Here is a 27,335-nt window from a genome sequence, read left to right as displayed (position 1 = left end):
GATCTGGAGCCTCTCCACATGTGTGGAGGAAGACTCAGCAATCAGTGGACTTTTCCCTCTGTTTTTGGAGCAGAAAGGGAACCAGGCTGCTGTGGGGGAGTTTGATCCAGTTTAGGAGCTATGATGTTGTGGTTACAGACTGGGACAGCAAGCCTTTGGAACTGGGATCTAGCAGGCTGCTTTTGATTGCCCTAGAGGGGAGGCTCTTTGGCTGTACTTGTGGCTAGAAGCTATTCTGCATCCAGCACACAGAAGGAGGCTGTGAGTAACAGGGTGTGATGGTGCATCATGGTCCCCTGCCTCCTGCACTCCAGTAGTGGCAGAAACCGACTCCACCAGCCAGTAGAATAGAGGGAGTTTATTGCTCCTCCAGGATACAGCACAGCACCAATGTAATCTGGTTACAGGAACTGGGGCTAGGATGCCTCAGCCTCCCTTGAGATGGGGGAGACTGGGCCCCTAAATTTCAGCCCCTTTCCCTAGGCTGTCTCCTCCATGATCCCAGACCGAAACTAAACTCTCTTCCAGCCCTGCCCCCCAGAGAGGGGCGGCATTCCACCTTCCTTTGTTTCTTTCCCTGGAGGGTAGCTGGTCAGACAGGTTGAGAGACCCTTTTTGCATAATGACTCACCCCCGACCCTGCTGGGCTATGCTACAGACAGCAGCCAGTGGGGGTCACTCACAACCCACTGCCCAGCATAGCAACCAGCAAGGTACCCCCACTACGTCACACAGGGCATCTTTGGGAAGATGCTGCCTGGGACAGACTTCAGAGTTACAGGCTAACTCTGGGTTCAAATAGAGGCCAGTCCAATGAACCAGAGCTGCTGAATAGCTGGGACCCACATATACACTACCTACAAAGAATCTCCATTACAGCTGCAGTTCAAGTGCGCCCTCGCAAGCAAGAGTCTGGAACTCTGAGTCCGGGGGGGTGCACGCTCTGGGGTGGGATAAATATTGGCAGTGCAAATAGAACAGATAAGTTCCTTTTACTTCTGTGTACTTTGTTAATTGATGTTATTCACTGTTCATTTGTTAAATCCTGGTTTTTTTTAAGTTAAGTAAAGGTTGTTCATTCTAATGCAATCTATTAAATGTATATTATTTATGATTTGTAATTGTTGTTCTGGCGTTAGGTTCAGTTTATTGTTGGAATAAGTTATTCCTGGAGGTTCTCAAGGCACACCAGTAAGTGTGTACAGGGCCAGCCAGGTGGAGGCACCGCCATTGTACATTCTTTATGAGCAAGGAACTGCAGTAAGGGGATGGATAGGTTTTCCCCAAGAAAACATCACCACCACTGGGATACTCAGGACCTCCTTTTATGTCAAGACCATCAGGCACCCAGGCACACTTGGGAGTGTGACCTGCTCCTGAGTAACCTGGGGAGGAAAAAGGGGACTACATTTTTTTATGGAAATTGCTTTATGTAAGATATCACTGGAAAGCTTTAAGTCTGATGAATATGATTATCCTATTTGTATACACATATCATTCCTGTACTTGAAGATAGATATATGGGGTATAAACCTATGTTATTAATGTAGTCCTGCCAACAGAGGATCCTTAGCGGTATGTCAGGATCTTGATGGCCCATTAGCAAGAAAACAATGAACTAACTTTCCTGAGCACTCATTAATGGATCTCAAAGTCACGTATTATTTCAAACAAATTTTAAAAGCCAGCTTCACAGGGAAACTACAGAACTTAATTTCATTTACAAGTTTGATTCCTACAACAGAAGTCTAAACAGAGACATTGGCTAGCTCATCCTCTACATTCCATATTCTAATGACACAAAAAATCAAACAAAGGGTACTTAAAGTGGGTATTGAGTACTCTCATCAGCTTCATTTAGCATAGACATAACTGACAATTTCTTTTCCCTTTTTAAATTTTTTTTCCTTCTCTTTCTCCATATCCTCTCACTTTTTCCTCCTCTTCCCTCCTTCCCCATCCCCTCCCAAAAGCTCATGATACCCTCTACATGTTTTGTTTCGTCTGTAAGGTGCAGCAAGACTCTTTGTTGGCTTTTAAGTTTTTCTAGTTAGACAAACACAGCTAACCCTTGTGAACATTTTGTAAATGAACATGTTTTTTGTGTAAACTTGGGAGGAGGGGCTATGATGGTCCTGTCAAAATATGTGGCCAAGTCACCTGATGCTGAGACCTACCCTGTACTTTCTCACTTTAAGTGACAAATGTGTTTAAACTGAGCACAAAGGACTCCCACCTTTGGCAAAAATCTATGTAAAGGTGGGAAGCAATACATTAGGGATAGCTGCCAGTTGTCAGGATGCCCCTGTTTACTACTCAAGATGACTGCAGGAAACATCTAAGGGTACGTCTAGACTACATGCCTCTGGCGACAGAGGCATGTAGATTAGGCTACCCGACAGAGTAAAATGAAGCGGCGATTTAAATAATCGCCGCTTCATTTAAATTTACATGGCTGCCGCGTTGAGCCGACAAACAGCTGATCAGCTGTTTGTCGGCTCAGCGCGATAGTCTGGACGCTCCCCTGCCGACATCAAAGGGAGTTGTCGACAACCCAGGTATGCCTCATCCCAGGAGGCATACCTGGGTTGTCGACAACTCCCTTTGATGTCGGCAGGGGAGCGTCCAGACTATCGCGCTGAGCCGACAAACAGCTGATCAGCTGTTTGTCGGCTCAACTCGGCAGCCATGTAAATTTAAATGAAGCGGCGATTATTTAAATCGCCGCTTCATTTTACTCTGTCGGGTAGCCTAATCTACATGCCTCTGTCGCCAGAGGCATGTAGTCTAGACGTTCCCTAAGACTGGGGACTTTTCAATCTGTGAAAAACTTTCCAGAATAACCGAGGGCAAGAGATTACATGTAACCGGTTTATTAGTGTATTAAGCTTAGCTTGTGTCTTTTTGTTTTACATGGTTTAGTAACATCTTATTCTGTCTATCTCTTATGACCACTTAAATCCTACCTTGTATATTTAATACAGTTAGGGATGTAAAATCCCATTTAATTGGTTAACCCCTTAAATGTGATGTTTAACTAGTTAGCCCCTGCCCCCTGTAATCGGTTAAGTGAAGTAGCCCCTGCCTCTGACATGTCTAGGCAGCCATAGATAGGGGCTTCTCGGGGTTACCCATAGGGCTGGGTGGTGAATTGGGTATGTGCTCCAGCCCCCACTGGTTAACTGGTAATTCATAAGCTGTCTGTATGATAGGCAGCAGCAGGGGGGGACAGGCAGCTCTGCAGGAGCTGGATGTGCAGGGAGCCAGCTTTGAAGCTGGCTGCCTGCAAGCATGGACTCCACCCTGCCCCCCTGTGCTGCTTCCTCTAATAAAGAGGCAGCAGCATGAGGGGAGAGGTCTGCATGTAACTGTACACATTCAAATCCCTACTGTGTAGTGGATTTCATGTTAATGAAGTCTGTGTCAATTGATGGAAGGGTATGAGTATGTACTGTTAAATGTCTTAACTGTTAATGTTTGTGCTTTTATAGGGGCTAGGCATGTTATGTTTACTAGACACAGTCTCTTATATTTTAGGAATCTCTGAAATCTACCATCTCAGTTTAGCTTTAAAAAAATCTAAATAAGTCTCTTGCATATTTTAAATTAAAATTTCCTACTTAAAACTGACAGTTAAAATTGCTTGTGATGCCATTTTACTGAAGATACTGTCTGTTTTAATCTTGTTTACTCCAGAATACAAATTATATCTTGTGTAGGTATCCAAGTGCATTGTATTTCAAAGAGTAATTAAAATTGTTGTAGGCAAAAATAGGTGAAAATGGGGTTGGATGAGAATTTTCTTGCTTGATGAATGTCAGTGACTTATTTTGAAAAACAATGTAGTAATGAAGTAAAAGATTTTTTCACTATTTTTTACTATTTGTACATTTTAAAGGTTGGAAACTCTGTGTGGCAATAATTCACTCTGCCCAATTTATCTTCAAATACCTTTCTCCTCACATCATTTTTAATTCCTTTACAACCAGTTCTTCTACATGTGTGTCTCGCCTAATTCATTGAAAGAAGGATGAAGAAAATTTTATTTTGTTAATCTTTGCTTCAGTCACTATAAATTAAGCTTTTAGACTGTTAATTGAGTTCTGGCTGATAATGGAAAAGAGCACATTGTGCTGCTCCATGTAACTGCAATCCAGTACCTTCCTAAGACTGGGTCCTTTTGTGTTGGCATCGAGATGTTCCATTAATTCTGCTTTGTGCTAAATCCATCGCTTCTTCCCTCCTTGTTAACATGTGGCAACAGCAGGAACAAATGGAAGCAAGGATTTGTGGGGCAGAAAAGTATTAAATTGTTTAGTGCCAAGTCATTTTAAAATAAAATATCATGTATACAGTCCAAAGAAACAAACAAGCAAGCATTACATTGTGATCACTTCCATTTCAATTCCTTCTGCATGTCTTTGTGGAAAGCTTTTGACTGATTACATTGTAAGAGTGGGTCTACTGGATCTGGTGACTCTTTTCAAGGCAAGTTATGACTAAAGCATAATAGATCCCCCAAATGGATAGTGAGTCCTGTGCTAATGTATCATGGATAAATGAAACTGTTTATGAATGAACAAAGGAATTTTATTTAAGGGTTGGTGACTCCTGTCTCGTTTTCGCGGACACCATAAACAGTTTATAAATGGGCAGAGATAAGTGATTTTAACTAGCTCCTATGAAACTGAAGACACATTTAGTTCAGTTTTAAAAAAACTCAAAAAATGGTCTTGAGACTGGTGAACTAATAAATATTCAAGAATCTTAAATTCATGTTAAGTCTTGCTGTTTCTCTCCATTTATCAATGGTAGCTTTCTGTCTCCTCTCCAAGAGAAATGGTCGAATTTGGAGTTTGAGGAGAAGCTGTTGATATCTTTTAACTAGAACAGCTATTCCACACCTTGTTAAAATTATTAAGAAATATGTAAATCCAAATCCCTTGGCAGTGCTTTTGCGAGCACCATCTCACCAGTGATGGTAAAGTCTCTGTGATAGTATGTTGTGGAAGGACTGGAAGTACAACACTGGAAGGCTAACGCTTTGAGATGCTGGATGGTGGCTTTTGAGTCATCTTAGCTGCTTGGTGCTGCTTACTTGCTTGTAGAAATAATCATCGTGAATGCATAAGACCGTAAAGGTATGTAGGAGTATGTATGGGTTGGGGAGGAGAAAAGCGTGTGTGTCAGTTCAGGGGAGTTCATAATTTCTGTACTCACAGAAGGTGGAAGCTATATTTTCACACATCAGCTGGAGTAGGAGATCAATTGCTGCACATTTCATTGGCTCGACACCTTTGCACTCATGGCATAGTCATAGCCTGACAGATGCTACAAACTGCACTGCTGAGATCTTCTGGATTGAGAGTGCAGCCCAGCCATGTCTTAAACCCTGAGCAGTCAAAATTTTTCTAGGTCAGTGGATCCCAACGTTTTTGATACCAGGGACTGGCAAACCCATTCACAAACTTTTGGCAGACTGGTAACATTTTATTTGCATATTCATTATAGAAATAATGAATGTTTAAATATGCAAATAAAATGTTACTGGTCTGTCAAAAGCCCCGTCCTCCAGAATCCCTCAGTGCTAGCCCTAACTCCTAGAGCCCCCACCCCTCCATTACCTCTATACTGTGAACTGGTATACTTCACAGTTGCTTTTCTTTCACACATCACTGCTGCTGGTCCCTGTCATACTCCATCTCCTGCATCCTGTCTGCTCTCTGCTTATATCTGCAGCTGTTGTGTAGCTGTGCCTTCTCAGCCTCTTCCCCCACACATCCAGTGTTTTTAACTAGCATTCTGATACCACATTCTACAAACTCAGAATGTAATTTTGAGAGTCCACACATCAACTTAACCTGTGGTGGGTTAGTATGTTGTGCATTCATACACTGGCTTGCCACACATTAAGTCTCTTTCTGAGCAAGTCCTTAGAGGCACAGGACAAAGTTTTACTATTTACTGGTGCACATTTAGGTAACCAGTAATAAATATACTAATTTAAAAAATCCATATATCCTTTTGAGCATTTTGTTTTGCCCTTGCCCACCCAATAAACAACCCAAAACAAGTAAAGCAACAACCTTCCTGTTTGCTTCATCCTGGGCTTCATATCTCCATATTTGGACCACATGCAAATAAGCCATCACTGTTTTATACGGAAATGAGGCAATCATGAGTTTCCTTCAGAAAGTTTTGCCTATGCTTCTGTGGCTGCTAGGTTACAAATCTTACTCCCATTTGTGTCTTCAGAGATCTTCCTTTCCGTTTTCATTACTCTTGTAATTTTAGGCTGTGATAGCAGTCACAGTAAAATGTTCTCATGATACAGTTTCAGCCCCAGTGATGGCTGATGGCTTTCTTTCAGTGCCTGTTAACGTTGTCTGGGTGAACTTTGCTCAGACTCTGGGCTTCATTTTCTTTAATTCTCTTGTGGCAATAATGCTGAGCATAGAATACTGATCAAAACTGGTTTCAAAACTTCTCTCACCCTATTGACCTTCTGCTTAGCAAAGCTATTAAAAATAAAGTAATTCCTCATGGATGTACCATTGCAAAAAGGGGAGAAATGCAAGTTATGGTTTCACAAGCTGCCAGCCAGACATTCAAAATGGTGAACATAGCAAAGACATTAGAATCTTGGAAACTCAAAACCTTAAATCAAGCTTAAGGAATGTGTGCTGGCACAGATGCAATGCATGTAAGGGAGAAGTGAAGAGTCTTAACTGTTTTTGGGGACACTGATTCAATTCCTTGTGCCAGAGGTCTAAACTAATGTGCTCAGCATCAAATTCAAATCTTTGCCTCAGAGTGACTAAGCCTTAGGGCTGCTTAATGTGTGTCTTTAGCAATAAAATCCATGTTCTGGGGGAACAGATAATGGTGAAACTGCTACTTTGAATGCCTTTACCAAAAATAGCTGTGAACTGCAGTTGTAAGAGTCAAGGGAAGAACTGCCTATTCTAATAGCTCCTTCAAAAATCTCCCATTTAAAGATGTCAGTACTGTATTCCATTATTTATCAGTTTTTCTTTTGACTTACAGTAAATTATTTTAATTTTGCTCTGCTTTTTGGCTATAGAAGAATATTGCTGGCAAATTAGGGGGAAAACTTAACTGTCTTATGACATAGGATATAATTTTCCAAAACTACATTCTGATTCAGACCTTTTGATTTAATGTAACTTGGGGTCTTGATCTAGAGATTGCTTTACTGTACAAAAGAAAAGCCTCTTTGAGAGCTAATTTTTTCTCTACTTCTAATATATAGTTATTTTACAATTATTTTGGAACTGCTTCTAGCTGTCCAGGAGGCAAAAACTGTAAAAACCCACTTTCAGTTTGAGCATACCTTAATGTAAATCAAAGTTCTTATTTATCTGAAAAATAACTGGCTTTTTGGTAACTGTCAACCATAAGTACTGTAGCTTTTTTTTTTCTTTCTCGGGACTGGACTTAGCTTTGAGCCGTAGAACTTCTATTATCTACATAATAAAACTTCAGAAAGTTCCCTCATTCTTTGTGTGCCTATAGGTTATTTTAGAGGTCGCTCAGAACTGACAATAAACATTGAGCTTGTTTGACTGTTTACATCCTTAAAAATAAACATACCTTGAGGTTAGTACAGTAGTTATTTTTGATGTGATTAAACCTCCTATTCCTGATGCATGGGCAGCCAGTGGGCTCTTGCTTCCTAGTGCTATTAAAAATGCAAGATCACAAGGCTGTAGTGACTTACGGGATAGACTGTGTAGTGTAGATTTGTATTTCAAAAGCTGTGAAACAGATACTTAGAATCATCTATAAGCCATTCTATCGAATTAGGCAGTTTTTTGTAACGCAACTCACAAGCTGTGGTTGATTTGATTTTTTTTTTTTTTCATCCCTTGGCATTTCTGACTACTGCTGGTCAAATACAGATAATACAGGTTGAACCCCTCTAGTCCAGCATCCTCGGGACCTGACCGATGCCAAACCAGAGAATTTGCCAAATCAGGTGAGGTCAGTATTGTCTAGTAGCACTACCAACACTTCCACTGCTTACTGGACTCTTAGGGTGTGTCTAGACTACAGAGTTTTGTCGACAAAAGTGGACTTTTGTCGACAAAACTATACCTGCGTCTACACTACCGCTGAGTTCTGTCGACTTAACGTTGACAGAACTCAGCAGTTTTGTCGACGCTGGTAAACCTCATTTTACAAGGCATAACGCCTTTTGTCGACAGAGTTCTGTCGACAGAAGGTGTTGTTGCATCTAGGGTTGTGTCTAGACTACAGGGTTTTGTCGACAAAGCAGCTTGCTTTGTCGACAGAACTGAATGTAGTCTAGATGCTCTTTGTCGACAGAAGCTTTGTCGACAAAACTTCTGTCGACAAAAGCCTGTAGTCTAGACATACCCTTAGAAGACATTTAGGGGTAAATTAAAGCTAAATAACAGGACAGAACATTGAGAGCCAGGACTGGTGGCTGTAAACAAACTATGGAACTGGAGGAAACTTGGCCACACCTGTAAATGGATAGCTGGTGAACTAAAATCATGCCAGACCATGGATGTTGCTGGGCCAGAGATTGCCGGACTAGAGAGGTACAACCTGCACTAGATTTTGTGAATTTATCTAAGAGTGAAAATAATTTCTTTCCATACATCTGTTTTCAATTAAGCAGCTGTATTCACCAGTTGGTATCCTCTTCTCAATATTTCAAAATTCCTTACCTGTTGTTCTTGTGAAGGCTTTATTGGTCTAATGACTTGACTGCTCAGAGTAAGGTTTTAAAGAGAAAAGGCAAACGAGTGAAAAAAGATTTGACCAATTTGATCTCTTCTCCTGACTGAATTGCATACTTACAACAGCTAATGACTGAATTACAAAGAAGAGCCACAATCCTTTACAATTGGAAAGATATGCAATTGCTTGGCAGAACAAATTAGTTATCATATTGAATCTTTTATTGTCTTTTATTGAATTATAATAGATTGTCTTGGAAATCAAAGTGAGATGATACATTTTTAAAATGAGAGCAGTGATCGTTTTATTAATATTTAGTAAATTTACTGAAGTTAGTCATTGTACTCCTTGTCCAAATGTAAGCTAGTGTCCCTGCTGTGGGAGAGAGTCAAAGATGCATTTACTGTTAATTTTCTTAATTATCATAAAATAATATAGGACTTGATACATTCATTAATCCTTTGTCTCTGATGCCCAGGTTTAGAGTGAAGTCAATTTTAAGGATATGGCACACGTTTATTCCACAGAAGCAATCCACATCATGGTTTAGCACACTCTAAGTACGTCTACACTGCAATGCTGTTTTGGAATAGCGCTTTATTTTAAAATTTGGCACTGTGTAGACCGCACCAAATGATGAAATAAGGTATTTCGAAATAGCATCAAAATAAGATGTGCAATTAGCGTAGCTTAAATTGCATGTCTTATTTTGAGTTATGGTGCAGTGTAGATACACCCTTCGAAACACACTTTTTGGAAAGGCCAGTGTTTAAAAAGGATCAGTAGTAAGATGTGCTGGAAAAAATTGTGTGGTATTAGTGCTTAAATAACCTTTGCTTGCCTTTTTCACTGGTAACTATTAACTAAAAAGAATGCAGTTGAATCCATTGTATTCTCCCCAGATCAAAAGGACTAATAAACAGGCAGTTTTATTGCCAATGGCTATGAAACTGAAACATTATCCTGACGGGTAATCCATGTTAGCATTGTTTCCTTAATAGCAATAAAGAACATTGGTTTATTTAGTGATGTTGTCAACTATGCAGTTTCAAATATTGGACGTATTTGGTTATTACATAAAACCCTGTTGGGCAGTGTTGTTTAATCCAAATTGTAGGTTAAATCTTGTTTATGGTGAGCTTAGTAGTCAGTGAAGCTCAATTTGTTTGACTTTCTTTGAAAGAATTTCAGATCATTCAGAAACTGGCAATAAATTGTGAAGTGTGCACTCAGATTTGACTACTGTGCAACTGCTAGCCACCTTTAATTTTAGAAGCAGATGAGCCATTTATTTTTTAACCAAATAGGAATATGCTTCACATCCTTTCCTCACTTCCAAGCCATGGAATTTTTCATGCATCAATTCTAGTTTGTAGTAGAGAACAGACTTTTCACAGATCCTGTTTAAAACATTTTGAAAACCATAACAAGTTCTGGTTTGGCAGTCATTGTAGCTGTACCTTGTGCAGACACATGTAACTAATAGACAAAACATGAGCCAAAGACTGACCACAACAAAATACCTCTGCTTTATATTAGGATTTTTAAAAAAAACACACTGTTCACATAACATTCTCAAGTGGTTCAAGAATGGATTCTTGTAAAGCTGAAGTTTACAAAAATGCAACTGTTTTGGAAAGTTTATTTCTCTCCCATCCTAGCCAAGAATGTTTAAAATTAACTGAAATGTGAAACAAAAAAATATATTTTAGGAATTACTGTTGCCTGTTACTCGGAGACAGAAAATGTTTTTGTTCTGCTGTGACAACAAGAATATGTGTATGACCTGTACAGTACCCCCAATAACTTGGAGTTCTGCCCAAAATAGGTGAAAAATTACAAGCACAGTATCAAGGTAGCATCTCTCTAATAGTGTGCAGCTTCAGCCATGAATCAGAACCTAATCCTTTCCTGTCCTCCTTCATGTATCCCTATCCCACAACTGGAAAGTGATTTTGGAGTAAGCCAAAGCTTTTATGCATTACTGATAAATCAGAAGTGCTTAGAATGTCATTTCCACCATAGGAAAAGATGGTTGTCAACAACAATATAAAAGTATTTTCTACTTAAAAAACAATTAGCTGAAAAACAGAACATAATTCCCTCTTGATCCTTTAACTCATGAAGCATGCCTCTTTCTTAAGAAGCATTAATGATAACAAAAAGGAATTATTTTTCTAGGCTTTTTGAGGTGCTGCTTTACAATTTTTAGTTGTTAAACCAAAAGGGAAAGGACAGTTATTTGATTACATTTTGAAGTTACAAACTACTGTTTTTGCATTGTTTTGTAAGAGGCCACTATCTGTTGATAATTTCAGCTAGTCTTCATAATGATGACCTATAAAGGTATTCTATAGAAAATAAATATGCTCCAAATCCCCAAATGCAGTAGACTGAGAATCCTAATACAAAGTAACTTTTTATGGTTGATCTTTTTTCTGACTTATTTTCTCATTTATGTTTCTTCTATGCCATATAAACACTTTTTAGTAGGTGAATCATTTGTTAGTATTGGCTGAAATGTTGCCTTTATAATTACAAATGTTAGCATTAATTCTCCCCAGGTTGGTTTTTTTGGTGATGAGAATAGGGATGTTAAATTGCGAGTGACTAATTGAATAGTCAATGCATTTTGCATTGACTATTTGATTAGTCGATAGGGCTTCTCCGTCTTTGAAGTGTAGCAATAGCCCTAGGGCTGTTCCTACACTTCAAAGGTGAAAGCATCCTGTGGAGCCTGAGGTCAGCTGGGGACTCCCCCACTGACCCCGGGCTCCATGCATCACTGCTGTTTTGAAACATCGCATGCAGCCTGGGGACACCACAGCTGGCCCCAGGCTGCACACAGCGTTTCAAAGCAGCAGTGCCTTGTGGAACCTGGGATTTGGCCCCAGGATTTGCACAGTGCTGCCACTTTGAAGTACCCCCTCAAAGCCCCCATCCCTTGCTGCCTCTTTCTGATAGAGGTAGCAATCCAGAAGGTGCGGGGAGAAGCGACTAGTCAGTTAGCCTGTCTACTATAAGCATTTGCTTATCCGATAGACTAGTCCTTCACATCCCTGGATGAGAGAGTTTAGATACTCGTGCTTTCCACAATTCTGTAATGCAGATGGTTATCTGGCCAATTTAAAATAGAATAGTGGTTATAAACTTTGCCTTGAATCTGCTTACTAATTTTATATACAATGTGTGTGGCACATAAATGGATAGAAAAAATATGGAACTTGTTTTGTCAATTGTCAGTAAGAATCAAATTTAGATAACCAAAGAATTGATTCCTAGTAAACCTGTCACTTCAAGTTGAAATAAGAATTCAGTTGTTGCTTCTTGCATAGAATGGCAAGCCATGTGCATCCCAGAGTATTAGAGTTACGTTGGACAGGGATGTTAAAATATAGGGTTTTTTTTTTTAAGGTAAATGTGTAATTGCTGAAAAGTTCATTCTTTTCACGCAGGTGTGGGAGGGGAAGGCACTGCTGTTTCTGTATCAGGTGGCTCTGCAGGAGCCAGTACTGTGGGGAGCTGGCTTATAAGTCAACTCCTTGCGAGCACTGGCTCCTGCTGTCCCCCCCCCCTCCCCCCCCCTCCAACTGCCGCAGGGAAGGAGAGGCTGCGTATAACTGTGAAGGTTAACTGATGAGCCACCATTACTTTCACATTCCTAAAGTTGATTTTATTCTACCAACTTCTGTTGGGAAGAGAGACATGCTTTTGAGCCACACAGAGTTCTTGGGGTCTGAGAGAGGAACTAAATATGTCACAGCTAAATACAAGATTGAACAGATAATTTAGCATAAATAGTTTTCACATATTTTAAGGGAATATTCAGTGTGAAGTGGTCTGTTAATCCCCCTAGTGTCATAGGAAAAATAAGGGTTAGTGGGTTACACATTGTAATAAACTGTAAAGCCAGTGGCTTTTTAAAACTATGATTTCTAGTCTCTCTAGCAAAGTTATGAATTTTGGCTTTCAGGCTTGTCTTTTAAAAGAGTTGTGCAGGTTTCTTTTGAGGATGAAGACTGATAGGTCAAATATAGAGTGATTGCTTTGTGAACAATGTTCACCCAGAGGTGGAATGGTGTGTTTTGTTTTTTTATTGTTTTGCTATGTGCGCTCAGTCGAGTGTAGAGCAGTGGTCCCTAACCTTTTGGGGCTGCCGGGCGCCTGGGGATGGGGCTGTGCACGTGCCCGGGGTGGGGCCACCCATATGCTGCGTGCCCGGAGCTGGCGCCACCCATGCGCTGCACTCCTGGGGCTGGTGCCGCAACTGTGCTGCATGCCCAGGGGTGGGGCTGCCCATACGTCACGCGCTTGGGAGCGGGGCCGCCACTGCCCACGCTCTGCGTGCCCAGAGCTGGCGCCTGTGCCATGCGCCCAGGAGCTGACAGCGCCCGTGCACCCAGTGGCGGGGCCGCCAATGTGCTGCGTGCCCGGGGCTGGCACCCCTATGCCATGCGCCTGGGTCGGCGCCGCCCATATGCAGCAAGCCCGGGGCTGGCGCAGCCCTCACGCCGCTCACCGGGGGGCGGGGCCTCCCATGTGCCTAGGGCCGGCGCCGCCCCTGTGCTGCGCGCCTGGGCCAGCACCTCCCAGATGCTGCACGCCCGGGGCTGGCACAAACTTTGCACCGCGCACCCGGGGGTGGGGCCACCTAACTGCCATGTGCCTGGGGCCGGCACTGACCATATGCTGCACGCCTGGGGCCGGCGCCACCAATGCACTTAGGGGCTGGCACTGCCCATGCGCCGCGCGCCTGGGGGCAGGGCCGGCCCCGGTCACTTGGCGGGTGCACAGAAATGGCCCAGTGGGTGTACAGAAATGGCCCAGCGGGCACCATGACTCCTGCGGGCACCGCGTTGGGAATCACTGGTGTAGAGTCTGGGTTTAGATTGGACAGAGACACTTCTGTAGAATGCTAAAAGACTGTCTACCACATTTAAATGTTTTGGATTTATACTTTCTTCCTCTATACCACTTCTAGCTGGTCAGAGATTTTTATGCCAGATTTCTATTTTGTAGTAGTCAAATCACAAACTGACTTGGCTGGTTAAAAGTATCCATTTTGAAATGCACATCCAAAACCTTTAGTTGACATTTTAAATGCTAGATAAAACTATTTTAAAGCCTTAAAATATTTTAAAGGCTTCCTCATTCTCAGGAAACCACCACACTATCTTCAAAGGGCTACCCTAGGAGTTTAAATTCATAATTCTGCTAGACACCAAACACCATGGACTTGATAGCGATTCTGGGTCTACAGTGCCCCAGCCACTCCCCGTGCCAGGCTTCCAGAGGGAGTCTCAGGCTGGGAGGCGGGGCCGTGATCGGCTCTGGGAGCCTCTGGTTGCGTGCAGAAGCCCGGTGGGGGCGGGGGGAGTGGCTGGGAGGCAGGACACAATCGGTGCTGGGAGCCCTCAGCTGATTGCGTCTGACGAGGAGTGATGCCTTAGGGAGGAAAAGAAGCCTTGTCTCTGCTCCTGAGCACTGTTCAAGCGCATTATGGTGCTGTAGTCCAGGAGAGAAGCCCGCAGGTGCTTTGTAGTTGGGTTTCCATGAGCTCTCAGCCAAAACTGACTGAGGAGGAATTTCTGTTTCTTCCCACTGGGACACCCAAAGACCTGCCTATGGGGGAGTCACCTTCCTACCCAAGCGAGGGGGCACCAGAGTGTCATTTGAGCTCCCCACATCAGGTGCCAAAATGTTGTGGGCCAGCCCTGACTAGGACTCTAGTTTGTTTCATCACAGCAATCTTTAGCCTGTTAACTGGTCCTAAGACTGTATTTCCTTATCTATTGACTGTATTAACTATGTTAATTACTTGTGGATTTTTAAGTGACAAATTACCAATCTGAGGCTTGAAAAATTCTAGTCCCAAAATCAGGGCATAGCATTGCTGGAAATCTCATCAGGTATGAATGCAATACTCTCATGCTTAGGAAAAAGCTTCTGAATTTTCAGTAGTTTTATTAGCACAGTTAGCAAAATCACAGATGCTCTAGCCCAGTAAGGTAGGTAGAGATAATATAGAAAGAGCACCTGAGCATCATTTACTCACATCACCCCTTGCAGAAAAACATGTTAATTGGCAGCATCAGCACCACTACCACCATCAGTGGTTGCCTTCATGGCATCTCCCCAGGCATGCAGGCCGGGATATAGTTTTTATAGTGGGTCATGTTGATGCAACCATTCCTAATATACATTTGGTAAGGATTTTGGCCCTTTATTCAGAATTCCAGACTTCACTACTCTTGGGGTTCCCTTCTTCTAAAGGCTATTAAATGTTTTACTTCAAGCTTATTAGCATATACATCAATTTGTTAAGATGGCATTCTTGTGGTTGGACATCTGCTGGTGTTGCTATCTAAAAATATCCCAAGCTGATAACAGCTAGCATTGTGCGCCACTTAGCTATCAGCTGTTCAGTCATTACAGTATTCTTTCTTGTGATACCTTGACTGACTTAGGGCTAGCTGCTTGTGCTGAGGATTTTTAGACCTTGATTAGTTTAGCTACTAAGCTATTGTCTTTCAGGCTTTGAGGCTTGTAGTTAAATTTAAAGTATTGCTTTACCTATAGGCTATGCTGTGGAGGTGTTAATTGCCCAATTCATTTTAGTTTCTTGCAACATGTGTTAATTTCTGGTGCTCACCAGTCTTTTCTAGGTTGTATTTAACTGTGACCTCTGGTTACCTTTTTCAGCCCTTGAAGCTCTGTGGAGCTTGTCTCTCTTGCCAAAGGAAATTGGTCCAATAAAACATTATGGGTATGTCTACACTACTACCCTAGTTCGAACTAGGGTGATTAATGTAGTCATACGAACTTGCAAATGAAGCCCGGGATTTGAATTTCCCAGGCTTCATTTGCATGTTGCCGGGCGCCGCCATTTTTAAATGTCCGCTACTGCGGACTCTGTGCCCGCGGCAACACGCGGCACGAACTAGATAGTTCGGACTAGGCTTCCTATTCCTATTCCGAACTATCTGTATGCCTCATTCCACGAATAGGAATAGGAAGCCTAGTCTGAACTATCTAGTTCGTGCCGCGTGTTGCCGCGGGCACAGAGTCCGCAGTAGCGGACATTTAAAAATGGCAGCGCCCGGCAACATGGAAATGAAGCCCAGGAAATTCAAATCCCGGGCTTCATTTGCAAGTTCGTATGACTACATTAACCACCCTAGTTCGAAGTAGGGTGGTAGTGTAGACATACCCTATCTTACTTACCTTGTGTCTTTTATAGAACCAGGACTCTTTTGAAGCACTATAACTATCTGAAAAGAAAATTCACCTGGTCTACTACTTTAATTTCAGTTGTTGAAACTTCCTCTAGTGTTCTTGTATTTCTCTTTATTGTTTCTCTTTTAATAATCCACAATCTCTTTATGATCACGCAGTCTGATAATATTGGCTAACCCAAAGAAATTTATAAGTTCTTTAAAACTCTAAGGGAATACAGTAGAGACTTGTTTTCTATTACTTGTATGCCTATTTCCTGTTAACAAATGTGATCTAAAGAGCACATACTCCATCTCTGTTACTAAACGGAAAGGAAGTTGAACTGAAGTTTGGTTTGAATGTACGTATCAGGAATTTCAAGATAAGCACAAAAATTTTCTCACTGCAAAAACAATTATTATAAATTCATAAAATTGAGAGATGGTTAAACTTGAAAGAAATCCAAACATTTAAAAGTCATGAAGACTTACCATTAAGGTACCCAAAGGATGTTAACTCTGCCTTGTAATGGCAGCAGTCTTATTTTGTCTGTAATATTTTTAGCTGAGTTTTTTTTAGGATAAGACCATTTCTCATGTGATTTGAAAATAGGTGTACATGACAGGTCTACAGCTGGGACTGACCCATGCCAGCAGATTTGAACTCCCAGGGCTCAGGCTAATGGGCTATTAATTGTGGGGCAGATGTTTGGACTCAAGCTGAAGCCCAAGCTCTGGGGCCCAAATGTCTACACAGCAATTAAACGCCATGAGCCCAAGTCAGCTGGCATGGGCCAGCTATGGGTTTTTAATTGCTCTGTAGACATAGCCTTAGTGTTTTGCAGAATCTTTTCTACATTTGGGTATGTATTAGTTAAAATTAAGGGCTTCTTGAAATTTTGAAATTCCACTATTTATATAGGAGGGTTATGATTCAAATGCTAAAAGGGCCCATTTCTGTTTAATGTGTATGATCTGAGAAGATCAAAGAGGAAAGGGCTATGACTGCATGATTTTTCTACAGGCAAACGTAGATAGAAACCCTGTATTTTTGACCAATGTCCCATCCATAAATAATGTCAATTTACTGTCTCAGATCCCATAGTTATTTTTCATCAATAGCACATATCTGGCCCTGTGAGCTTGATTGCTCATTCTGAATTGTGTTGAGAGCCTAATGTAAGCAAATGGCTTATTTAGAAAATAAACATTTCTGTTCTCTACCTGCCTGCTAGGTGAGCTGCTGGGGGGGAAAAATGCGCTATATTGTCTGGTGCTGTAGCCAGAACCAGCCTAGTGTATATCAAATTAATTTTGGAAAGAGGAACCTTCCCAAAATTTTTACCTCAAATGATTTTTTTGTGCAGGAATTCTTATCCTTATAATCCTAACATGAATAGTCCGAGTGTTTCTTTTAACTTTCCATACACACTTGGACTTGGAAGCTTCAACAGAATGTTGTCCTTAAGAGGCACTTCTTGCTTAGCCTGTAAAGTACTAAATAAGAGATTTTGTCAACTACATATCCTGGTACTTCTAACAGTAACAGCCATGATTTATGACAGCCAATATCTTTACACATATGTAGCATCATAAATTCCTCTCATATTCAAATCCTACTGGAGGCCCATTGATTCAGTGAAGCAGCTGAAGTAAATGGTAGAAGCAGCAATGGTAGTTGTTTTTATACGGTATTGTATAATATTGATAATGTTTACACTCATTACACATAAATAGAATCCAAATTATGAAATAAAAGAATGTTTTAGTTTTCTTAATTGGGCATCTTCAGCGGACTTCAAAATAAATGGGTGCTTTGTCTGTATAAATACAGTGAGCCCTGCTAATGGGTAGAAAATATTGAGATATTGTTAGAAGCAAAAGTCTAACTAAAACATTGTCAGTAGTGGATATTGATTGATTATAGTCTTCATCTAGAAAGGCAAGAATAGTATCTGCATGATCCAAAAAACATTTAGATACAGAAGTTTAGGCCAAAATTTTAGGAAAATATGGGAGTAAGCCAACCAACGACCTATTCCAACACTAAAGAAAATTGGAAATAAAATACATTCTAAATGGTTGATTTTTTTTTTTTTTAATTTATCTGTAAGCTGGGGAAGAGAGAGGTATGTATTTTCCACTCCCCAAACAATCTTTCTACTGAACGTACTGAGAAAACATCCTCTTAAGTATTTTAGGGAAAACTTTAATTGATGCCAGCTTCATGTCACATTGAGATCTCTGTATGCTTTAGGAATCCCAGCTGCCTGCTCTGGGCAGTTTAAGACCCTTTGTGCAACTGGAAGGGTGTACAGGAGATTTAGTTAGGCTGAAGATCTGCCTAAATCTCTTTAATTTCATTGCCATATTGCTAAGGGAATCTAAGCCATAGAAGGGGCAGTTGAAGCAAAATGCAGGACAATGTAGCACTTTAAAGACTAACAAGATGGTTTATTAGATGATGAGCTTTCGTGGGCCAGACCCACTTCCTCAGATCAAATAGTGGAAGAAAGTAGTCACAACCATATATACCAAAGGATACAATTTAAAAAAATGAACAAATATGAAAAGGACAAATCACATTGCAGAACAGAAGGGGGATGCGGGGGGGGTGGGAAGGGGGAGGAAGGAAGGTAAGTGTCTGTGAATTGCTGATATTAAAGGTAGGGAGAGTGGGATGTTTGTGAGTTAATGGTATTACAGGTGATAATTGGGGAAACTGTCTTGGTAATGGGTGAGAAAGTTCAAAGACTTGTTAAGTCCTTGTTGGTAAGTGTCGAATTTTAACATGAATGACAGTTCAGAGGATTCCCTTTCAAGTGCAGATGTAAAAGGTCTTTGTAGCAGAATGCAGGTGGCTAAGTCATTTAGAGAGTGTCCTTTCTGGTTAAAGTGGCAAGAAACTGTTTTCTCTTTGTGATCTTGTCTGATATCTGTTTTGTGGGCATTAATCCTTTGGCGAAGTGTCTGAGATGTTTGTCCAATGTACATAGCAGACGGACACTTTCGGCACATGATAGCGTAGATTATATTTCTGGATGCGCAATTAGAAACACTATCCCAGAGGACACTACTGCCAACCTGATAGCAGACCTATGTAACTTTGTTCTCACCCACAATTATTTCCGGTTTGAGAACAACTTATACCTCCAGATCAGCGGCACAGCCATGGGTACACGCATGGCCCCACAGTATGCTAACATCTTTATGGCTGACCTAGAACAACGTTTCCTCAACTCCCGTCCCCTTTCACCCCTCCTCTACCTACGGTACATCGATGACATCTTTATGATCTGGACACATGGCCAAGAAACACTGGAGATATTCCACAGAGATTTCAACAACCTACACCCCACCATCAACCTCAGCCTGGACCATTCTACACGAGAGATCCACTTCCTGGACACCACCGTACAAATCAACAATGGAAAATTAGACACCACTCTCTACAGAAAACCCACCGACTCATACAGTTACCTACATGCATCCAGCTCCCATCCAGAACACACCACACGATCCATCGTCTATAGCCAAGCCCTTCGATACAACCGCATCTGCTCTAACCCCACTGACAGAGACCAGAAGCTTCAGGATCTCTACCAAGCATTTATAAATCTCAACTACCCACCCAGAGAAATAAAAAAGCAAATTGAAAGAGCCAGACGAATACCTAGAAACCATCTACTTCAAGACAGACCCAAGAAAACCAACAATAGAACACCACTTGTCATCACCTACAACCCCCAACTTAAACCTGTCCAACACATCAATAAACTACAGCCTATATTGGAACAGGATACCATACTCAAAGAGGCTCTGGGAGACAGACCCATAGTCTCCTATAGACAACCACCTAACCTCAAGATGATTCTTACCAACCACCACAGGACATACCACACTAATACCAACCCTGGTACCTTCCCTTGCAACAAACCCCGTTGCCAGCTTTGTCCACATATTCATTCTGCTGATACCATTATTGGACCTAACCAAGTGAGTTATAAGATCAAGAACACATATTCCTGCGCATCCAGAAATATAATCTACGCTATCATGTGCCGAAAGTGTCCGTCTGCTATGTACATTGGACAAACATCTCAGACACTTCGCCAAAGGATTAATGCCCACAAAACAGATATCAGACAAGATCACAAAGAGAAAACAGTTTCTTGCCACTTTAACCAGAAAGGACACTCTCTAAATGACTTAGCCACCTGCATTCTGCTACAAAGACCTTTTACATCTGCACTTGAAAGGGAATCCTCTGAACTGTCATTCATGTTAAAATTCGACACTTACCAACAAGGACTTAACAAGTCTTTGAACTTTCTCACCCATTACCAAGACAGTTTCCCCAATTATCACCTGTAATACCATTAACTCACAAACATCCCACTCTCCCTACCTTTAATATCAGCAATTCACAGACACTTACCTTCCTTCCTCCCCCTTCCCACCCCCCCCGCATCCCCCTTCTGTTCTGCAATGTGATTTGTCCTTTTCATATTTGTTCATTTTTTTTAAATTGTATCCTTTGGTATATATGGTTGTGACTACTTTCTTCCACTATTTGATCTGAGGAAGTGGGTCTGGCCCACGAAAGCTCATCATCTAATAAACCATCTTGTTAGTCTTTAAAGTGCTACATTGTCCTGCATTTTGCTTCAACTACCCCAGACTAACACGGCTACATTTCTATCACTATAGAAGGGGCAGAGTTCTTAACATTCTAGGGAAAAATTCCATTAAGATTTTTCTTCTTGTAATCCACCTACAATTAGCACAGTTTACTTCTGTCCTCATCTCTTTGTATGTGTCTAATCTTTCTTGCTTCCTGTATTTTTTCTTCCCTTACCTTTCATTCTTTAATTTTCCCATTTCCCTCTGCTACCATGACTTCAATCTGCTACCGTATAACTTCTTCAAAGATAAAGAAACTCCATAACACAATGTAGATGGACTGATGCTCTTGTATGAGTTTTGTTCAGCAGCAAGAGTTTAGAATTAATCCTAATTTTTTTAATTGATCTTGATTGTATGACAGGGCATACACTCCAGAAAGGCAGCCTCAGTTCAGAGCTATTTCCCCTGCTGCTACTGCTTGAGTAAGTGATAATTTCTCTGGAACTGTGGGTCCATTTCAAATAATCGACAGCAGAAAAGGTCTTAAATCTGGCCTTTATGGAATTTTAGAGCAACGCCATGAAATACCAAAGTAACGTTTGCATGCGTGACCGTAACTACCCTTTCTTGTGAATGCTTTACGGCCGACCTTAATTAAATGGTTACTGCTTTTTTCTCAAATGCAACATAATATGCAATTTTATAACCTTAAGTAGATTATGTAGCATGTTGTAACATTTCATTATTATATGCTTTTGGTATTGTCAGTCAGAATAGAGCTGGTATATCTTGGATATTTTTAACATGAATTCTTTTTTCTTAAAGTATTAATGACATGCATTTGAATAATTTTGTCAGTGCAACTATACCGTGGTCATTTTTAGGTTTAGTTCTAGGTGCCTAAAACTTTAGTTAGAGCTTGCGTACAGAACAAAGTTTTACCAGTTGTAGAGAGATTGTATAGGTTTTGCTTCACCTCCTACACCCTCCATGTAGACATACTTATTCCAGTATAAGAGTGGAATTTTTCAATTTAGCTCAGCCCCTTTAACCATATAACCTTAAAGGCACTTCTATACTGTTCACCTGAGAGAGTCTATCAATTTAATTTATATGTATTTAAATTCACACCTTACGTTCTTCTTAGAGTGTTTGCTCATGTCCATTAAACTTAGGTGTGTGTGCCTGTCACATGCACCGGTGCTCAAAATTTTTCCCATACCCGCTGGAGCTGGGATCCCCAGCACTCCCTGGAGTGGCACATGCATGCCGAACTATAAAGCGTGCCCCTTAACCCCTTCCTTCCTCAGTTCCTTCTTACTGCCAGTGACTTGGAACAGTGGGCTCCAGACTTAGCTGCAGCAATCACACCTTTTGCATTGTTGATTGTTCTAAATGAACTGCTAAGTACTTGTGAATTGTTGAACTTCAGTTTTTCTAAAGAGACTCTACCTGTGCTGTACGTCCATGCCAGTCAGCAATCTCAATGCTTACTACCTTTGTTGCCTGAGAGACGGACACTCTTGGACAAATGTCACACTTACAGGTCCTTCTGTCCCAGAACTAGTAAAGAGCAAAGCATTTGTCTTAGAGTGCTCTTAATGGAGTCCACGCTTGCTTACCACAGAATCAACAGTCGGACTCTGCTCCACATATCGGTGCCTTGGTGCACAGCACGCCGCTGGCATTGATTGCTCAGCGCCTGTCGTCAACACTGCCCCAGCTAGGCTTGCTAGGAAGCTGGGCAAAGACAGTTTCCCCTCGTAAGGATAAGGGGAAGAAGAATTATCAGACAGTGGACAGGCAGGAGAGCCCCAAAAGGCACCAAGCTCCGCATCCAGGTCACCATCAGTGTTGGAGGTTCATCTCCCCTCCACGCCGGATGCCTTCCAAGCTGTGCAGGACATAAGTACTATACCAGTACTGCACCTGACATTGACAGGGCCCTCACACAGGGGTAAACCGCCTTTCAGCCCCTGATCTCCCGGCACAGTCTACAGTGTTCGAGAGGTGAGCGCTCTGAAGTCCCCATAGGCCTGCACATAAGTGACTGGGGCATGACATGTAATCTCCCTCATTGCCAGAATTGGTGAATAAACCTGTTCCAGGCCGTCCCTTCCTCCCCAGCACTAAAGGTGTTGAAGAGAGAGTGATTTTTTTTTTTTCCTACTTGCTGTGCTGATGTTGGGGATGCAGGGCATGCTGGAGCCATCGTCTCAGTAGCAGGCATAATGGTGCCCATAGTGTCCCTCAGTCTTCCTGGTACAACCCCAGCTTACCCACTTGGTCACTGGAGCATCCTAGGCCCTATCGGTGCTGCCAGTGTCTCGTGGTCTTCAAGGGACTCGGGGACACCAGACCCCCTTCAACAGATGGCAGGGCTGAGTGACCAATCCCCGCCTCATGAGGAAGACCAGTTGTCTCTGACCACCTCTTCATCATCAGATGAGGTGATTGTGGCTTCTCCCCCAGCGATGCCCCAGGAGGACTCAAGAGCCCACCACGACCTCCTGAGGAGGGTGGCTAATGGTTTGGGTCTCCAGGCTGAGGTAGTGTAAGAGACCTTGGACTTGTTGTTTGGGGTTTTTGGGCAAGCAGGACCTGGCAGCCTTTTGGGCAAGCAGGACCATGCAGCCTTGCCCCTGCATGAGGCGGTCACCAAGATTCTCTGGCAGACCCCCTTCTCAATCTCACCTATAGCCAAGAGGGATAAATGGAATTACTTTGTCCCATCGGGGCTCACTGCATCCATCCACCCAACAACCTTGTGGTGAAATCAGTCGACCACAAGGAGTGCCAGGGCCAGCGGGCCCCCACTCCTGAGAATAAAGACTGCACACTCTTGAACTTGTTTGGTAGAAAGATATTTTCTTCGATCAGCTTTCTGATAAGGATAGCGATCCATCAAGCATTGTTTGCCAGTTATGCAGAGAATACCTGGCAAACACTGGCTAGATTTGAAACCACCTTGCCCAAAACCTCCCGCAAGGAATAAAAGCTCTGATTGAAGAGAGGCTGTCCGTGGTGCTGGCGGCCTTGCAGGTGGCATCTGATGCTGTGGATTTGGCAGCTCACTCTATGGCTTCCTCCATTTCCATCAGGTGTGAGGTTTGGTTCATCCTGTCGGGCCTGTCTCTAGAAGAGCAGAACTCCATACAGGACTTCCCCTTTGACACAGGTGCTCTCTTCACAGAAAAGATGGACACTAAGTTGCATGGGCTAAAGCTGAAGGACTTCCATATGACCTTGAAAACCCTATGTCTCTGCATCCCAGGGTCTGTGAGGAAGAGGCTGAAGCCCCAGTCCTCCCAACCAAAGGCCAGTATACTCACCAGAAGAGCCCATTCATGCCAAAGATCCTCCCTCCCTTCCCCCCCCCCCCCCGCCCAAGATGACACTGGGCCACCATCCTCTGTCTGACCAGCAATCGACCAGCTGGGCAGAACTCCAAGGTGAGTGTTCCTTTTGAGGGTGTGCCTGGGGACGACATGCCAGACTTCTGAGATTCTGCCCACCTGATCTCCTTCAAGCTCCATCCCTTCCTCCCGACTTGGAGGGGCATTACGTTGGACTGTTGGGTCCTGGTCACTGTGCAGCATGGGTATACTCTCCAGCACTCCATCACACCTCCCTCTTGCTTAACTCCTCCCTTCTCACGAGCATCTTCTATAGCAGGAGCTATCTCTGTTCATCCAGATAGGAGCAGTGGAGTTCGAGGACAAGGGTTTCTATTCTTACTACTTTTTGATCCAAGGCGAAAGGAGTCTGTGGCCTATATTGGACTTGCAGGGACCCAACAAATATTTGGTCCACCTCAGGTTCAGCATGGTCTCCCTGGCCTCCATCATTCCCAACCTGGATCCTGGGGCTGGTCTGCTGCCCTCAACCTCAAAGATGCATACTTCCATATCACCATCTTTGAAGGTCACAAGTGCTTCCTGAGATTCATAGTTGGAAAGAACCACTACCAATTTGCTGACCTGCCCTTTGGCCTGCGCACAGCCTCCAGGGTTTTCACCAAGTGCATGTCAGTAGTTGTGGCATAGCTGAGGCGGCAGGGTGTACATGTATACCCTTACTTGGATGACTGATTTGTCAAAGGCTTGTTGAGGTGCAAAGTCCAGCATAACATGTCTCCTCCTGAACACATGCCGCTAGCTCGGCCTGCAGATGAGCAAGAAAAAGTTAGTTTTGGTACCAACTCAAAGAATAGAATTCATAGGAGCAGTTCTGGACTTGACTATGGCCAGAGCATGTCTTCCTTGAGAGATTTGAGACCCTCATTCAGCAGCTCATGGACACCCCTCTGACCAGAGCACGAGTATGTCTCCAGATCCTGGGGCATAGGGTTGCACATACATAGTGTCTCTAGCCAGGCTCAGAATGAGGCCCCCCCAACTGTGGCTGGCCTCAGTGTACATACCAGTAAGACACTCTGGAAAGGGTGGTGACGGTCGCATCCCAAGTTCTGTTGGCCCTGGCGTGGTGGATGAGCCTGGACCGAATCATGTCAGGCATTCCACACCATCCTCAACTTCACTCAACAGAACTAGTAGCCAGTGCTTCGGACTGCAGTTGGGGGCGCACATGGGGACCCATCGCTCGAGAGAGTGCTCCACAAACATAGAGCTCAGAGCGATCAGAAATGCATGCGGGGTGTTTCTCCCTCCCCTCACTGGCAGGGTTGTGCATGTCGTCACTGACAATACCACCATCATGTATTACATACACAGACAAAGAGGGACCCATTCCTTAGAGCCCTGCAAGGAAGCTATGAGGCACTGGGAGTTTTGCATTTTGTATGGCATGATGCTAGAAGCCTGTCACATCCCAGGGGTATGGAACATGATCACAGGTTGTCTCAGGAGAAAGTTCTCTCGCCATGAGTGGGCTCTCCAGCCCAAGGTGACTGCCTCCCTCTTCCACGACTGGGTCTCTTCCCTAGTAGACCTCTTTGCAACGAGAAACAACTTGAAGTGCAGCTGGCTGTGTTTGGAAGGTCTGTACTGTAGTCTGCATTCTAACTTCTATCCACCTCCACAGACACTGCTTACAGCAACCTATGTTAAATGAACATGAGCAAGCACACGAAGAAATTAAAAAAAAAATGCTGACACTTAGACCACAAAGCATTGTCTACTTGAGAAAATTACTTTAGTATAAAAGATAGCTACCTGTTCTGTAACTGGTGTTCTTTGAGATGTGTTGCTCATGTCCATTCAACCTTCCCCTTTATCAGAGGTCCAGCAAGAAGGAACTGAGGAAGGAGGGGCCTCAGAGTGCCCTATATAGTGTGGCATGCATGTGTTACTCCAGGGAGCACTGGGGATCCCAGCCCCTCCGGGTACTGCTTAAGGAAAATCTAGCACTGGAGCATGTGGCAGGCACACACACCTATACTAGGGCTCGACAAATAATGCAGTCTACTCGCCCGTCGCGAGTAGATTGCAACCCGGAAGAGCCGGATTTGGGCGATCTGCACTTGTGTGGATCGGCCAGCCCTGCCTATACTGAATGGACATGAGTAACACACCTTGAACACCAGTAAAGTAAAATAAAGTGTGTGTGTGTTAAGTGTAAAAAATCAAGTTTCCTGAACTCTGTGGGTATGTTTACACTACCACCCTAGTTCGAACTAGGGTGGTTAATGTAGTCATACGGAGTTGCATGATGCCGGGTGGCACCATTTTTAAATGTCTGCTAGTGCGGACTCCGTGCCCGCGGCTACACGCGGCACGGACTAGCTAGTTCGGACTAGGCTTCCTATTCCGAACTAGCTGTACAGCCCGGCATCATGTAAATGAAGCCTGGGAAATTCAAATCCCGGGCTTCATTTGCAACTCCGTATGACTACATTAACCACCCTAGTTCGAACTAGGGTGGTAGTGTAGACATACCCTGTTCTCCTTGCATACATAGGATAGGACATGGTGTGTGTCAGGTTACTTATATGTCCAAAGTAGCAGAATTAAGATTGTACATGCAGGCTTAACTTTTTGGCATTTCCTAACCTCTGAGGCTGTGCAACCTTAATGTTTTATTATTATTGCTGCCATGGAATGTAAATTAGGCTTGAAAAGATGTTCAAGTTCAAATTATGTATATTTCAGTGCATAAGCCATTAAGCCTTATTTTTCCATTCCTCATTTTAAAATTGAAAGATCCAGTTTCCTGTTTTTCTTATCCTCAGCAATTGTCTATCTGAGCTCTTTATAATTTCTAAAACTGTTTGTTGGGGAGGAATTTAGTAAAATGGTTAAGAAATCTGACTACTTAACCTTTCATCTCTGAAACAAACAGTTTGGTTCTAAATAACTGAAAACAGACTCTATTTGGATTATAATGTAGATGATGTTTCCAGATTTGTTTTGTCATAGCATGGTGTCTAAGTTGTAAAGGTTCGGAGCCAACAGAAACCCCTGGGGAATCGTGCTGATTATTCTACACTAATCTATTAAGAATCTCTCTGCATTATATATTTTAGATTTATAACAAGCTGATAGAATGGACACTGTAATGTTTTAAGTCTAGACTGTCTTAAAAATCCAAAGGCCATCTTATGTATGTGGCGATCAGAAGTTTGATATACTGAGGCACTGCAAGCTTTGATGATGCTTCTCTTCATTTAATGGATAATCTGGAAAATAACTGATATTAGAAGGGAGCTTCAAACTGAGTCACAAGCTCTGTTGGCCAGAGTGGGCTTTGTATTGCTCTTTACTGATCCTTCTAGTCTTTACCTGGGGTGTTGATGGGTTCTGAAGA

At 42.7% G+C, this 27,335-nt stretch overlaps 1 protein-coding gene across 4 annotated transcripts in view; it reads left to right on the top strand.

Annotated features, from left to right (window-relative positions):
• LCLAT1 (lysocardiolipin acyltransferase 1) overlaps positions 1 to 27,335 on the top strand; it is a 208,508-nt gene that overhangs the window by 51,106 nt on the left and 130,067 nt on the right. The gene's annotated exons all lie outside the window — the stretch shown is intronic.

The sequence above is a fragment of the Pelodiscus sinensis genome, chromosome 3 (genome assembly GCF_052426305.1).
Source record: "Pelodiscus sinensis isolate ZL-2025 chromosome 3, ASM5242630v1, whole genome shotgun sequence".
Lineage (NCBI taxonomy): Eukaryota > Metazoa > Chordata > Testudines > Trionychidae > Pelodiscus > Pelodiscus sinensis.
Note: the sequence above shows the minus strand (reverse complement) of the source record. Positions and strands in the feature narration are given on the sequence as shown.